Here is a 10066-nt window from a genome sequence, read left to right on the forward strand (position 1 = left end):
AAAGCAAAGTGTTATCATCTACACTCTCAATTTTAGTTGCACTTCACTCAAAGTGGATCTCTTTAATTTGCAGCATTGACAGATGCTATGTTCTTTGATTTTTTTTTTTTTTTTTTTTTTTTTTAAAGGAGGTAAGACGGGCATTTCAGAACACCTTTTACTTTGGTGCAAGTTGCACGCAGTTCCCATTCCCTGCCCCTTCACCTCCAACTTTGTTTCTCCAACTCCTTTACCCGCCCACCACCGAGGCCCTCCAGCTACAGCCCCAAACTGAGTATCAAGGGATTACCCTGGGTTTGGAAACTTTTGAAACTTGCAGGGGGTGGGGGGTAGGTAAAAGGACTTCATTGCCAATGCTTCTGGCCCTTGTCAAGCGGGGAGCCCAGCAGAAGAGTGTAAGCCAAGGATTCCAGGTGCAACCCTGGGGTTCCGTACACCTATCCCGCCCGGGCCAGCGGAGGCAGCGGGCGCTCCAGTCCGCTCTTCCCAACTCCAGTTCCTGATTTCCTCGGAAGCTGCGGGGCCGAGAGGGAGTGGGGCTCCTGTGTGAGTGTGAGGATTTGAATGAGAAAGCAGGTTGTGGCGGCGGCACCCTGCTCTTCCCCGCTCTTCTGGGGCTTCTGCTGGCTAGTGGGGAGAAGTGCTCTTCTAGGGGGGCTTTTCTGGCCCTTGGCAGGGCTTTGGAGTTGGAGTCACAGGGGCCAATAACTCATCACCCCAGCACTTCGGAGGTGGCTCCCTGTGCCACGGACTCCGAGGAGTCCTTCATCTACTGAACACTCAAAGCTGAGGAGGTCAGTGCTTTCGGGGGAAGGGGAGGGGGGCGCGGGAGAGAAGAGGGTGTGCAGGAAAAAGAGGACTGGTACGCCAGTCCGATGAGCGAGTGAGCAGGTGGCCCGAGTTCCTCTCTCGGCAGCCACAGCCTGGACACGCCTCTTTAGGACTGTGTGAGTGCTGCGCGTGGGGATCCTCCAACCCCCCGTGCGGGGAACTGGCCACGGCTGCTCTAAGGGGTCCCATAATTCAGAAGGATGTGGGGGTGTATGTGTGTCCGGTAAAGAATGTAACCCTCGGGTCCCTTGCGGTGGTGGTGGGTGGCATTTCGTCTGGTGGAACGTCCAGCATCGTTGCAGGATGCTTCACCCTCATGCGGGGTCCCAGGACCCTCTCTCTGATCGCCAGACGCCGCCAGGAGAGCAGGTCCGCGTTTCCCAGCAAGGGAAGTGCAGCGTCGGTTACACTTGGGGAGTCTCACAGCTTTTCCTGCGACCGGTGACCCTGCTCAGGACCCTCTTAGAGAAGACTAGGTGTGCTCAGCGCGAGGAGGATATACTCCATTGCCCTTTCCTGGGAAGAACGAGGAGCGCCCGAGCGGCGCGGGGTGGTGGAGGCAAACCCCTGCCCACGGCGGCGCGCTCTGCGCCTGCGCGGCGTTTCCTTGGCGACTGAGCAGTGGGTCCGAGACGCCACCCCGCGCGCCCCTAAGCCCAGTTCCCTGTTGAGCATCTGCGACGTCCTCTCCCCTCCTTCCTGAGGCGTTTTCTATTTGTTTCCGTCTGCGAATCAATTTGTGATCACATTATGACGTTGAGAGTTCAGCATTAAAGCAATAACCAACTAAAAAAAAACAAAACAAAAACCAACTTTTCCCTTCCCTTGTTACCATTTTGATCACGGACAGAAGAAAATGGTGAGAGATTAGTTATTAGGGCAGCAACTGAAATCCCCCTCTATCCCGAAAAGTGGAGACGAATAAAACATTTACTTCCTGGTAAGGAGTTAAAAAATTCAGTAAAGTGATTGTTCTCGAGCGTTACAAGGACAAATCTGTGCCTCCTAACCCAAGTGAAGAGTAGGGCTTGTACAACCCAGCAGCACCCATGTCCTGTTTATTGGCATGTTTATGACAAGGAGATGTGCTGCGAAAGGGACCAGAGTATAATGCCAATGAAAAGAAACAAAGGCTTTCCCAGAAGAGGCGGTTGTTTTTTTCAGTTGCCTCAGCGTTTTGGTCACCTTTGGGGTTAAAATCTTCTGCAGAGAATGCTTCAAGAAGCCTTAACAGAAGCCAGTTTTCTCAAGCTGTCTGTTGAGAGTAGTTTTCTTTTTCTTTTTTTCTTTTTTGAGACAGAGTCTGGCTCTCTCGCCCAGGCTGGAGTGCAGTGCAACCTCGGCTCACTGCAACCTCTGCCTCCTGGGTTCAAGCGATTCTCCTGCCTCAGCTTCCCGAATAGCTGGGATTACAGGCATGCACCACCATGCCCAGCTAATTTTTGTATTTTTAGTAGAGAGGGGGTTTCACCACATTGGCCAGGCTGGTCTTGAACTCCTGACCTCAGGTGATCCACCCACTTCGTCCTCCCAAAAGTGCTCGGATTACAGGCGTGAGCCACTGTGCCCGGAAGACAAGAATAATTTTTAGTTTCATAAAACTGTGAATCCTGACAGCCCTCTCCCCTCTTTTAAATCCCATTTGTTTACATACAGCCTAGCATTTGGCAAAAGTACACATCTTAAGGGGGTATGTAGAAGGAGCGGTAGCTTCTTGCTTATCTTTCTTAAACTGCATCAATATTTGGCAGTATGATTGGTACCTAGTTGCTATTAAACATTGGTTAGAATTAATATAACTGCTAATACAAATTTAAAATGGAGTTAACTCTTCTTGGCATAAAGTGTGGCATAAAATACCTTGGGTGAAGTAATACGTGAGTACTGTCTTGCTACATACCAGTTTCAAGCAATTTGTTTTCAAGAATAGCAAGTGTTTATTTGTGGTAGATGTTTTAAGATAATATACTCTCACCATCAGCAAATGAAATCAATGTACCGCTTTTCAAATGATTAGCGAGTAACATGCTGTTAAAGTTCTCTCCCATCTCATTTGTCATAAATGCTTAACATTGTGCAATCCATCTAGCTTAAATGTTTAAAAATAAGTCCAACTGAGTTTCTCCTCTTTTCTCTTGTTTAGAAAAATAGAAAAACTCTAAATTTTCAGGTTCAGATACTTTGTGACCCTATGTGGTGGCTTATAACTGGCTCCAATTCCCTAATTCTCAGTGACATGTGTTTTTCCTGGTTCCAGGAGGTAAACTGCAGTTTTAACAGATCATGGGATAATGAGACTGGGAGTACCTGGGGGAGGCAGGGGAGAGGCAATGGGAAGGAGACAAAGAGAGGGAAGATTGATGGGCAGAGCGAGGATTTATAGTGGCACCAGATTCGTAATAAAATCTGTTTAAAGTTATTGCTTCCGTTTGATATATTTTCCCACATCATCAACTTCAATTAAATTTATTTTAAAAATCAGCCTTCCAGATAAAGGGATAGTATTATAAACACAGAATATGATAAAAGTGCTTCTTGTTAGGGTGCCATAATGTAAAATACTGAGAAAATTCTTAATGAAATATTTTTTACTTAATTTATTCATGTAGTCAACAAATGTTTATTGAGAACGTGTTATATATAAGGCAAGATGAATAAATCCAGATTTCTGTTCTGAATGAACTAAGAGCTGTGAGTCCTGAAATAATTCTAACACCACTTCAGATGTTCAGGGTGAAGATACTACCTTTGGTACTCTTAAGGAGAATGATTGATTTGGTGCTAATCACTCAGACTTGCAGATTCAGAAGCAAAAGCTGAAACTTTGAGTAATTTAGATAAGGCTCTATATCTAGGATAGGAAGCATTATGTGCACCTATTTGCTTACATTTTTGTAGTACAAACTCTACTCTAAAACTTGTACTCTTGGCAAGTGCAGCACTTAGTTCAGAAGAAACAGAAACCCTGTAATTCTCAAGTTTCTTAGATGAAGATAAGGTGAATGATTCAGTAATCCTTTGTTCTCGCTCTGTGTTTCATGACATAATGAACCTTCTGCAGCTCCCTTCTAAGAATGTTGGTCTGCATGCCCGAAGGATCATAACTATTTTTCCCTGAACAAAACAAACAAACAAAAAAACCAAAAAACAAAAAATGAGAGGGGATATAAAATTATGATAGAAGGATAAAAGGAATACAATAGAGTATTAAACATTTTAACTTTTGAGATGGAATAATTTCTAGGCATTTTTAGTGAATTTAGACTCTTGAAATCCATTACAGCCATGACAAAATCCTGGTATAATGTTGACCAGGGTTGACAAACATTTCCTCTTGTCATTCCTAGGACATAGACGGTTAGGGAGACTCTCGTCTTTCCTTCACCACCTCGTGAGTCTAAAAACAATGATAAACCCAGGGAAGCTTGCTGAAGAGCATCCTCCATTTGGTTATTGCTCTTTGTCTAGGAAAATCAGACTCAGCTGTGAATTGTGGACCAAGTGGTGCAGAACTCATTACTTTGAACAATGCCTCCTCGGCCTGGGAAGCATGTTCCCTCTTCTCACTAGCAGGGGCTTATTCCAGGCTGGCTTTGGTCACAAGGAAAATCATTTAGACACAGTTCAGTGGACATTCACTCACATCTCTTTGACACCCGTGACCATTTTTGTTTAAGGAGAAATTCAGTACTGCTGTGGTAGGGTGTGCCAAATTAGAAGTGCCTTTTAAGAAGCCTGTGAAGAAATTTACACAGCTTTATTTTATTATCATCAAGGTCTCTGTCTTCTGTGCTTCGTAGTGGAAGAGGGCAGGATGGATGCAGAAGGGACAACCAAGAGAATTTGGATAGCTAAGTTTAAAATGTTCTTACCAGCTCTGCATTTTAGTGGCACTAACCTAAGTGCCTATGCCTTATTATAGTCATTAAATTACAGAGCAGAAAAAGATAAATCTACCATATTTATCGTATACATCTGGAAACCAGGGCCCAAAGTTGCTAAATGATTTTCTTAAAGTGACACAACTAATAAATGGCAGAACGGAGATGACAACGCAGAGTTACTGATTTCTAGTGATCTTGTTGTTTTCAGGAAATCTAGGGAGGGCAGACAGATATTGAATCCTTGCTTTATTTTTTAAAAGCCATTTTTAATTTTAAAGATGAGGTCTCACTGTGTTGCTCAGGCTAGTTTTGAACTCCTGGGCTCAAGTGATCCTCCCTCCTTGGCCTCCCAAGGTGCTGGGATTATAGTTGTGAACCGCTGCTCCTGACCTCGAATCCTTGCCCTAGATTTGCTATTTCCAACTATACGAAACTGCTATAGTTGTAAATATAAAGTGGTCAAGCATCAGCAATGTCATATGATTTAACCTAATATTGTTAAGTAGAATTAACAGTGGTTACCTTTTTTTTTATTTTGAGATGGAGTCTCTCTGTCACCCAGGCTGGAGTATAGTGGAGCAATCTTGGCTCACTGCAACCTCTACCTTCTGGGTTCAAGCGATTCTCCCGCCTCAGCCTCCGGAGTAACTGGGATTACAGGCGCGTGCCACCGCGCCTGGCTAATTTTTATGTTTTTAGTAGAGATGGGGTTTCACCATGTTGGCCAGGCTGGTCTTGAACTCCTGACCTCAGAATGATCCGCCTGCCTTGGCCTCCCAAAGTGCTGGGATTACAGGCCTGAGTCACCGTGCCCGGCCAACAGTGGTTACCTTCTGACGATATCTTTTTATAATCATGTGTGTATCATGAGAGCACATATGGTACACATACTATGTACAAATGCAAAAAAGCCCTGTTTCAGTTAGTATCTATTTTGGTCTGAGGAATTTTGGCATGATTGGGATTTACCATAAGGGAGATAGCTTTTCTGGTTATTTGTTGTTCTGTAAATATCTTACAGGGTTCTGGAAGAAAAGGAGGAAATGAACATTAATGTATTCCTAACATGTGATGGCACTTACTTTATGTCTTTTTATAATTCAAAATAATCAAGAGAGGCAGGAATTCTCATCCTATGTTACTGATGAGCTTCAGACAGGTTAGTTTCTTGCCTAAGATGGAACATGGGACAGACGAACATGGAACAGACTTGGAATTTAAACCTGTTACCACTCAGGAATGCAGTGGTAATAGGCGGGAAATTTGTGACAAACACTGGGTTATTTTTATTTTCAAATTCACCATTTATGCAAAGTACAGACAGGTATAGTTTCTGATAAGCTGTCTGGCGAGTAAAGAAACTGCATTCCCTACGTGGAGTTTAGGAGGTTGTAAATTCAAGTCTGGTTCCAGAAAACATTCACGGCTTTGTTTATAAACGATGTTGGCTGTGTTTTTGGAAGTGGTGTTTAGGTTCTGTTCTGTAGAGATTTTTCCACATCGAAGTGCTCACTTACCACTTCTGGATTGTTGCCATCTTGTGGTGGGTCTAAGAGGATCCCTCATGATTTTAATATGTGCTTTCTGACATCCTAAGATTTAGATATTGGTTTTATCTAAATGTTGCCTGATTATTTTTCTTGAGGTAGTATTGATAGATTGACTGCTAGAGTGGACCGGGTAGTGTTTTGTAATGTTTTTCAAACTGGAGATCAGAATTGCCTTGGACAGTTGCCGAAAATGTCTTAAGTGATTCCAGAAGCTGGAGTTTTGGTGCTCCTAAAACTGCTGTGGTACTGGGAAATTGCAGCTGGCTTGTACTGAGCTGGTTTTAGATTTGCAGTATTTTTGAGCTGGTTTACACATAAAGAAACTGGGCTCAGGAAAGCCATCATTCACACAGTCAGTTGGTGGCTGAGTTGCGATGGACACCTAAGTCATCTAAGTCTAGCATTCTTTTATTTTTGTATATTTTTTTGAGACAGGGTCTCGCTCTGTCACCAGTGGGATCTTGATTCACTGCAGCCTCCACCTCCAGGGCTCAAGAGGTCCTTCCCCCTCAGCCTCTCGAGTGGCTGGGACTATGGGCGTGTGCCACCATGCTCTGCTAATTTTTTTTTTTTTTTTTTTTTGAGGCAGAGCCTCACTCTGTCACCCAGGCTGGAGTGCAGTGGCGCGATCTCAGCTCGCTGCAACATGCGCCTCCTGGTTTCAAGCGATTCTCCTGCCCCAGCCTCCTGAGTAGCTGGCATTACAGGGCCCGCCAGCACGCCCATCTAATTTTTTGTATTTTTAGTAAAGACGGGGTTTCACCGTGTTAGCCAGGCTGGTCTCGATCTCCTGACCTCGCGATCCGCCTGCCTCGACCTCCCACAGTGCTGGGATTGCAGGCATGAGCCACTGCGCCCGGCCCCGCTCTGCTAATTTTTAGAAGAAATTTTGTAGAGACAGGGTCTCACTATATTGCCAGGTTGGTCTCGAACTCCTGCGCTCAAGCAATCCTCCCACCTCTACCTCCCAAAGTGTTGAGATTACAGGCATGAGCCACTACTCCTGGCAGTCTAGCATTCTTAATAGTGCACCACACCTTAAAAAGCACACCCTTCTTCTGAGTCTTCTTTCTTCCCTAGTACCTGATTCTAGGCTAGAAGAAAAGGCTGAGGGCTTCAAAAAAGCGGGTGCTGGACTCTCTCTTGGAATTCAGCCTCTGCCTCAGACACCACACGGGTCCCTGGAGGGCTCTCTTGGTTTTGCTCTTTAGTTGTTTTCTGTAGCTTATTCTCCAAGCAGCCTCTTTTCTCTGTGGCTGGTTCTTTTGCACTGAACAAGAGACTTACAAACTTGTCTAGCCTTACCCGGTCAATTGCCACTGGATGTCAGAGGGATCTAGTTTAGTGCCAGCGTAAGTGAGTTACTGATTAACTGATCCAAGGCACTCAAGGTTTCTCTTTCATCTGTCTTCACTTCCTTGTTGCTAGTCCACAAGAACCAAACATTTGAATTCAACTTCCCGCTTTCCTCTTCTCTCCCTCTTCAATTAAGTTGAAGAGGCTTCTGGACCTTAGATCTCCATGGAGTGCTAATAAAACTTCTGCAAAATTATTCCTGCTGGGAACTTGGAAGATCTATACAGGTTTTTCAGGTCAGAATCCTGGACCAGAAATTCAGTGAGTTGATTTGCTATAAAATCATATGCAATTTAGTTCTCTAGACATCCTATTTCTTTTTGCCAAATAGCTCTTTCTTTTCTTTGAGTTATATAGGAGGTATTGAAAATTTATTTTTTAAAGAAGAGATTGCTTCATAGAACAGTAATGTGTTAATATAAGGAGTTAGGGTTATGTGACGATCCTCTGATTTTTAAATTTATATTTGAGGGGGGAACCACCTTTTCTTTTACCCGTACATAATATCTCTAGGAGGGCAGGGCATGGGGGCTCATGCTTGTAATCCCAGCACTTTGGGAGGCCGAGGTGGGAGGATTGCTTGAACCCAGGAGGTTGATGTTGCAGTGAGCTCTGATCCTGCCACTGCACTGCAGCCTGGGTGAGAGATTGAGACCCTGTCTCAACAAAGAAAAAAGAAAAAAATCTCCAGAAGGATACACAAGAATTAAGAAGTTGATTACTAAGGGACAGAAGTCAGAGGTAAACTAGTCACTGTATACTCTTTTTTTTTGAGACAGGGTCTTGCTCTGTTGCCCAGGCTGGAGTGCAGTGGGGTGATCTTGGCTCGCTGCAATCTCTGCTTTCCGGATTCATGCAATTCTCCTGCCTCAGCCTCCGGAGTAACTGGGACTACAGGCGTGGGCCACCACGCCCAGCTAATTTCTTTTGTATTTTAGTAGAGACGTGGTTTCACCGTGTTGCCCAGGCTGGTCTCGAACACCTGAGCTCAGGCAATCCACCCGCTTCGGCCTCCCAAAGTGCTGAGGTTACAGGCGTCAGCCACAGCGCCCGGCCCGTATACTCTTTTGTGCCTTTTTAATTTTGAAGCTTTCAACTTAATAAATAAAGTGAAAGAAAAAAAAAAGAAAAAGAAAAAGAGAATACATGGGTTTCAATCATAAATGAATAAATAAATGACTGTCTCTTAGCTCCTAACTGGTAGAAATAGGAGACTGGGAAGCAATTTTAAAGAAAAGAAAGGCAATTATCTGTCTTACTTTCTTCATAAGTCTCACTGCGTTCTATAATTTTTAAACCTAGTGTTCTCTAAGGTCTTCTGGATTTCGATAACAGGACGGGAGAGGTTTTGCAATTTTAATAGTTTTCTTTCCTCTCATAAAGCATCACTGTTGGCTGCAACCTGGCTCAGGGGACCAATGGGAATCAGACTCGTCTGACTCCTGAGCAGCTGAACCTATCTTTTGCATGCAGTGTGTTTATGGAGTGAAGGCTGGAAAGTTTCTTTTTCTTATTTTTTTGCCGATTGCTTTTGTTCCCAAAGAGAAATCATTGTAGTGTGATTATTCCTGAATTTTCCTGAGCCTTGTCTGAATGTTAATGTCACGGGAATCTTTTCTTCTTAAATGGAAAAAGAGAAAAGGCTTGTACACAAATGTTCTACTCTAAACCACATATTTTCTTCTTTTAAATAGGTTTTGGATTGAAAGTATTTTTCTATTTACTGGGCAAATCATTAAAATGCCGTCTTGGAAAAGAGAGAACATAAACTGTTTACTAACTTCTTTTTCTTTTGTCAAAAGAGAGAAATGTGAAATCTGTTATTTAGTGTCCAAATTTCAGTCAAAAGCAAAAACCCAAATCAGGACCAATTCCCAACATATTTGATGAAAAGTCCTCACTTCCAATCTGGTGAACTAAATGAAAGGTATGCATTTTCTCACAGAATTCTTCTCATTGGTATATTCATTTTATTCTTTGGGAAAGAATAACTGGATAGATATTCTATTCTCAGATTACACATTTTAAAAGCTTGCAATTTAGGGAAAAATTCCCCTCACATCTCTGTTCCTCAGCCAGTTTTTCCTCCCATAGAAAACAGTGTTATTAGTTTCTTGTGTATTTTTCCAGACGTAAAATATCTATATATACACATATGCAAATATATATTTTTGCTTTTTCTTCCTTCTAAAAATCAAACGGTAGTGTACCATGTGCATGATTTTGCATTTTGCGGTAGCATATTTTGTGTGTCATATATCAACATATAAGAGCTTCCTTATTTAAACAATTTATTTTCTTTGACAAATAAAAATTGTATACATGTTTTGAAATATGATACATTGCAGAATGGCTACATTGAGCTAATTTATGTGTGTAATACCTCATATACTTTTTTTTTTTTGCTGTAAGAACACTAAAAATCTACCCTTATCAATTTTTTTT

The 10066-nt window shown here is 43.0% G+C and overlaps 1 protein-coding gene across 1 annotated transcript in view; it reads left to right on the forward strand.

The window, feature by feature from the left end:
* The first annotated feature begins 533 nt into the window (after positions 1-533).
* Positions 534-10066, forward strand: part of PLCH1 (phospholipase C, eta 1) — a 254831-nt gene continuing 245298 nt past the window's right edge. Inside the window, exon 1 of the mRNA XM_011998057.1 lies at positions 534-794. The gene's annotated coding sequence lies outside the window, so the exon portion shown is untranslated. The remainder of the gene's footprint in view (positions 795-10066) is intronic.

This window comes from Mandrillus leucophaeus, unplaced genomic scaffold, assembly GCF_000951045.1.
Source record: "Mandrillus leucophaeus isolate KB7577 unplaced genomic scaffold, Mleu.le_1.0 Scaffold554, whole genome shotgun sequence".
Classification (NCBI taxonomy): Eukaryota; Metazoa; Chordata; class Mammalia; order Primates; family Cercopithecidae; genus Mandrillus; species Mandrillus leucophaeus.